Below are 5,829 nucleotides of genomic sequence, written 5' to 3' on the forward strand. Positions count from 1 at the left end.
GTTTGGCTTGTTAATTATTGCAAGGTATTCCTTAATTTGGATGGATGAACTTGTGTGTGTTTAAGTACAGTAAGGGGAAAAATTTCTGTTTTGAATCTTTTATGTTGGCCGAAATTTGTGGGACAAAATTTCAGATTTTTGGAGCTTTTATTTGAGTTAAAGTTTTGCCAAAATAATGGATTTTAAGTGTATTTGGGTTGATTAAACCGATTAGCTCTTCAAAGGAAAAGAAAGGAGTGAACTTGTTAAAGTGAAAACTGGAAATTTGCTTTCTGGAACATCAGGCCAGTTTTGGGAAAAAGGTTATCTTTTGGAGTATACTACTCCAAATCAAGTCCTGTTTGCTTGGTTTGAACTAGACACATAAGGCTACAATCCATGTAAATTTCAGGGGCTAACTCATTTTCTGTGATTTTTAGTGATTTTTCCAAGTCCGCTGGAAAAACAGAATTTTCCCTGCCCTGCATTTTTACTGTAGCAGTCTATTGACGGAAAAACTGGGCAATATCCGTATGGAATCTCATCAAGGTGTCTTCTACAAAGTTTTAGTCCTTTCAATTAGGTTTCCAATGGTATCAACCATGTAAATTTTGGACTTGTAAATATTAAGTTACGATTTTCTAAAGGTTTCTGCCATAAACCTCCAGTTTCCTGATTTTTACAATAAACATGAAAATGACTTGGACATTTTTGCTTAGCCTTGAATATGCACGTGAATGATCGCGATTATACATGTCTCAGGTGAATACGAGAACTCCGAAGAACTGGTTTAGCCTCTTCATTTTTTTCTCTCTCTCACGACTTTTGGTGAGTATCAAGTGCATGTGAAGTGTTTAAATGAAATGTTACTCGTACTTGCTAGTTAATGAGGCTAGGGTGTACTTTATCGCCCTTGTCCTCTCTTTCATAAAATTGCTTGCTTGATAAGTGATACGTGTTACATGTGAATGCAAATGAAAGTAGTTTCGTGAGCATTGAGCGGCAGAATGTATCATGCCCTTTTAGGGTAGGAGGTACCGCTCATCTCGTCTCAATGCTATGACCAAATCTTGTCGATTGGAGCTTCGTCTCATCGACCTAAAAGTGAATGGGGGGGGGACGCCCCAACCCATTGGCTAGCCTTGTAACTCAAGCCGGCAAGGGCTTGGTCGAGGAACTTGGTAAACCTTGGGAAGTGTTATAGCTTGATCCAAATAAGGGGTCTTGCTAGGTATACTTGTTAAGTGATACCACCTACATGCTTGTTTGGTTACGGATCCAAGAGGGTGTCATGGTGGCTGGAGGTAGTAAGTGGAGTTCTACATGGATAACTATGAAAGTTGACGGAGGGTCAACTACCTGAGCTTGGATCGCGCGTGGATTAGCTCCTGAGAGCTCCCGTATCTTTTATTGTGATTAAATTCCCTACTTGCTTAATGTTTCGTAGTTACTTGTTACTCAACTTATTGCTTTATATTGTGTCTTTGCTCGCATGTTTGCATGTTTTTCCCTTGGCCTCACTGAGCGTTAGCTCACCCCAATTTGTTTTCCTTAACAGGCTTGGAAGTGGAAGTTCTGAGGCTTAATTAGTGAACCCCAAAAATAATTTTCTTCCCACAGGACTCGAGACCAAAGGAAGTGCTTGTATTGAGTTATTAGTGTCTGAGGGATATCTCATATATAATTTGAATTTGATTCACTTGATAAGTATTTGGTGTAATATTTGGGACTGATAGTGCAATTGTAATTATTTGAGAACTGAGGACTTTTGTCTTATTCGAGGAATGATACCCTTACTTGAGATTTGTAATGTATCTTATTTTGTTCTAAGTTTGAAAAATGTTATTTCGTTTATTCTTGAGGTTGTACCCTATGTTATTGGATGTGAGTGATGTATTTTATTTGAGGACTGTAGTGAGTCCCGGCGAGAGTTGGGCAGGCGGTCCGCCGAATCCTTTGGTTCGCCTTAGGGGGAGGTGGGGCTGTCACAACTCTCATCCATATACTAACCTCTAATTATCTCATAACACCCGGTAAATTAAACCCAGTATCTAAAACTTAACCTAATTGGCCGAATTTTTCTGAACTTTCCGCACTAGCGGGTCCCACGTCCGGTATACGCTCTTAATTTCTCAAAAACTAACCGATACTAGAAAAAACATCTAAAAATGATATTTACTCATAAAAATTATTGGAAAAAAAAATTTCCTAATAAAGAAAATGCAGAAAACATGCCATTAAAGAGAATAAAACCTAGAAAATGAGAAAATTTACGGGTTCTCACGAGTTTAGTAGTTGTTAATCGCACAAAGGACATGTTGTCGCTGAGTTTAATCCTTTTAGTAGATTTTATTAATTATTGGGCCTTATCGAGAAGCCATAAAGAGTTGGCTCTTAATGTGGGCCAAATTCCTATTCCTAGTTTAGGTAGGTGAGTTGTCAATCCTTACTTGTAACGGATTTGCCCTAGTTCTAGCCTATAAAAAGACTCCTCTTGTATGAGTAAAGGGATGGAATATTACAACCAGAAATCGTGAGGAATTTTCCTTCAAGTTCTTAATCGAACTTACTCTTGAATTCTTGAGTTCATAGCTTAGAATTCAAATTAGAATCCATTAGTTTGTTCCCTAATCGTGGTGTCTCTTCATCCATCATTATTTGCTTAAGGTTGCTAATTACCTTCGTGTGTCAGAGGTCTTGAGTTCATGAGAACAATCGAGTTCAATTTCCATTGGGAGAAAAGGTCCAACTCTGATATTACAAAGTTGGGAGGTTCTAGGAGGGTCTTCCCCTAGGGTTGCTCATCAATAACCATATAGCTTTGGTTCCATGATGCAAGGTACAATGTATGGTTCATCGGCAGCAAGGTCACATCTTCTTGGATCATCCATAATGTAACTGACAAAATGAAGAACACTTTGAACATGATCAACTTCATTAGGTTGATCATCACTTGGAACACTTGTTGCAAAATGGTAAGGAGGCAAAGGACAAGATTCAAGTGCAAGAACTCCCTTTGAAACTTCATTACTCCTCCCAACAAGCAAAGCAGGCTCATAGGTGAAGTTGAATATCAATGTATAGTAAAGGGATACAACACTTAAGATGCAAACTGTGGCGACCCCACTTCCCCCTAAGGCGAACCAGAGGGTTGGCGGGCCGTCTGCCCAGCTCTCGCCAGGACTCACACAAGCAACTAGCAAAAGTCCTTCCGAAGTATAACCTAATCTATTACAACATCGTTTCCCTCCAAATAGGCCGGTTTCTAGAATCACATTAACTTCAGAGATAACAGTGCCTTAAGATAGCCAACGTCGATTCTTAAAATACCTTCCCGATTACAACCCTAGAAACAAAACATATAATTCAAATACATCCTTATAAGCCAAGTAACAAATTTCATACAAGCCACATACAAATCCAGGGTTTACACATTTCCAGCTTCAAGTGGCAACCCGAAGCAAAAGCTACATTGTTTAATTCAAACTACATGCTTAAAATACAAGTAGATCTCAAGTCTTCCTCAGTTGTCAGAACCTGTAAAAGAAAACCACAACGTGGGATGAGCTACACAGCCCAGTGAGGTTCCAAGACGCTCAAATAGTTCAAATAGGTCAAGTAAGTTATGCATATCGTATGCATGATTCTAGATTACACAATGGCATGTTACCATGAGGTGATAATCATTACAAGGGTAATTGCTACTTTGAAAACACATGTAGAACTAGTACTTTTGGAATGAATGGCCATATATAAATTTTCAGTCAAACAAATAGTGGCTCGTCCGACTAGAAGGACATTACAAGGATTGCTTCATCTCAGAGGTTAATGCTCATGAGGAGTCTTACCCGAGAATGCCAACTAGGAGAGCAATAACATTATTAATAGCAAAGCAAACACAAAAGGATACGGTGTTCCAGTGGAACTTTGTCGGTCATCTGCACCTTATAACTCCCGGATCCCCACGGTTGACTGGCCATCACCTTATCCCTCCAGTGGTAATACTCGAGTATATCGAAACGGTTGTCCAGGGTTCCAACCTACCCGACCGAGCCCAGTCCTGGCTCGAGTAGGTCAGTAACCGAGGCGGGGCCCAAGTTCAGCTTATAGCTTACAACATGCACAGGTAACAAAGTAATTCGACAAAAGTAAAATTCATCATTTAAATAGGTCGAGGGAGGTAAAGTACACACTCGCCTAACAATGATGGACAACTTCATATGAGCATATAATTTATGACAATCAAGAAATCAGTAACCACATATACTAGAAAACGGTAGGTAAACACGGTAAACGGTAAACGATAAATGGTAAACGATAAACGGTAAACGGTAAACGGTGGTAATTACGGTTAATTGGTAGACATATGTCATTTTAATAGGCCGCCATTGGCCGTTTTGCACTTTTACCACGTAAGAGTCGAGGAGATTCACCCCAACGAAGCAACCACATTTAGATTCACAGATTCATTAGTTATGGTAGTTGATTCACATGTCGAGGGATTCACCCAACGACGAAACTACATTTAGATTCACAGATTCATATGTTGGTAGTTGGATTCACATGTCGAGGGATTCACCCAACGACGCAACTACATTTAGATTCACGGATTCATTAGAAAATATTTCACACACTTCACCACTCGAACGGCTAGTGTGATAAAGTACACACTGCGCACTTCGATGGATCGGAACTCATTTTCCAAATTGTCACATAACGAGTTACAAGAGCACTTTAACCGAATAAGCATAAAATAAGCAGGCTAAGCACATATTGAGTTTACAAGATTATTTGACAGGGTTAATCATTTAACCAATTCATGTCGATATGTAATGCATATATATTTCTTAAATAGACACGAGTATGGTAAATACTTAACGATCATGAGATGAGCATGTCCTAGACTTACTCAATTACGTATTCCTATATGGAACACTCACCTAGTCAAACAAGGGCAATAGGTTCAATTTGAAGTTCAAGCGTCCTCTGTCGGATCCTCTTAAAGGTCCTCGCGTGCGCCTGAACGAATAGTAATAGTCTATCATTTACAATCCCTACTATTGTTGAAAATCGTGTCATAATACAAATTTAGGAAAAATCTCGTGAACAAGTCTTAATTATCCTAAATCTAAATTCTCAAGCGGGGTTTCAAGGTACAAGAGAAATTAAGTCTACATCATGAAATTCAAGGATAAGACATTTGAATATTATCGAAGGAATAAGGAGTCCTTGAAAAAAACTCCATTTCCTTGGAATACGGAAAATTTCAGTTTTGATGCAATACTTTGAAAAATCATAGCTCACCTTTTACATGTCAAAGATTGGAAAACTTGGTACCGTTGGAAACTTCCTTCAAAATACTAAAAGTTCCTAGAATACACTTTTTCATGATTCTAAATGGAAGATAGTCAAAATGGCTCAAAGTTACTGTTTTGGTTCATAAGGCAGATTTAAGTTGGTTTTTGGCCAACTTTGGAAATTCGGCAAAATTCACTTGTTTGGAAATGGCTTTTGAAATTTGCAACTCTATTAGTGTTGTAGTTCAAGAGTATAACAAAACAAACGGAATGAGGAACGGAGTTTTGAGCACCAAGATACGGTAGCTCAAAGTTACTAAAATTTTCTTGTTCAACAAGGGTTTTCCAAAATCAAGTCTCGAACTTTGGTAATTTATTTGACCCATGAATCGGTCTCGGAATAACACCATAATTAGCAGTATAATACTACCATATAAGGGTTGTTCCTCTACCAAATTTCATGGAAAAATAACTTCGGAAAGGTGGTCAATCAAACACCTAAAATTTCGCAAATACTAAGACAAAACTGCCTTGAACATTTTGTTTTTCCATT

General features: G+C 38.5%; 1 long non-coding RNA gene across 1 annotated transcript; it reads right to left on the reverse strand.

Annotated features, from left to right (window-relative positions):
- Window positions 1-3,341: 3,341 nt before the first annotated feature.
- LOC140035954 (uncharacterized) lies at window positions 3,342-5,003 on the reverse strand. Its single transcript, XR_011839849.1, has 2 exons — window positions 4,920-5,003; window positions 3,342-3,516 (listed from the first exon to the last, which is right to left on the reverse strand). It is a non-coding gene; the product is annotated as an uncharacterized lncRNA (long non-coding RNA).
- Window positions 5,004-5,829: the final 826 nt, after the last annotated feature.

This window comes from Coffea arabica, chromosome 2c (genome assembly GCF_036785885.1).
Source record: "Coffea arabica cultivar ET-39 chromosome 2c, Coffea Arabica ET-39 HiFi, whole genome shotgun sequence".
Lineage (NCBI taxonomy): Eukaryota > Viridiplantae > Streptophyta > Magnoliopsida > Gentianales > Rubiaceae > Coffea > Coffea arabica.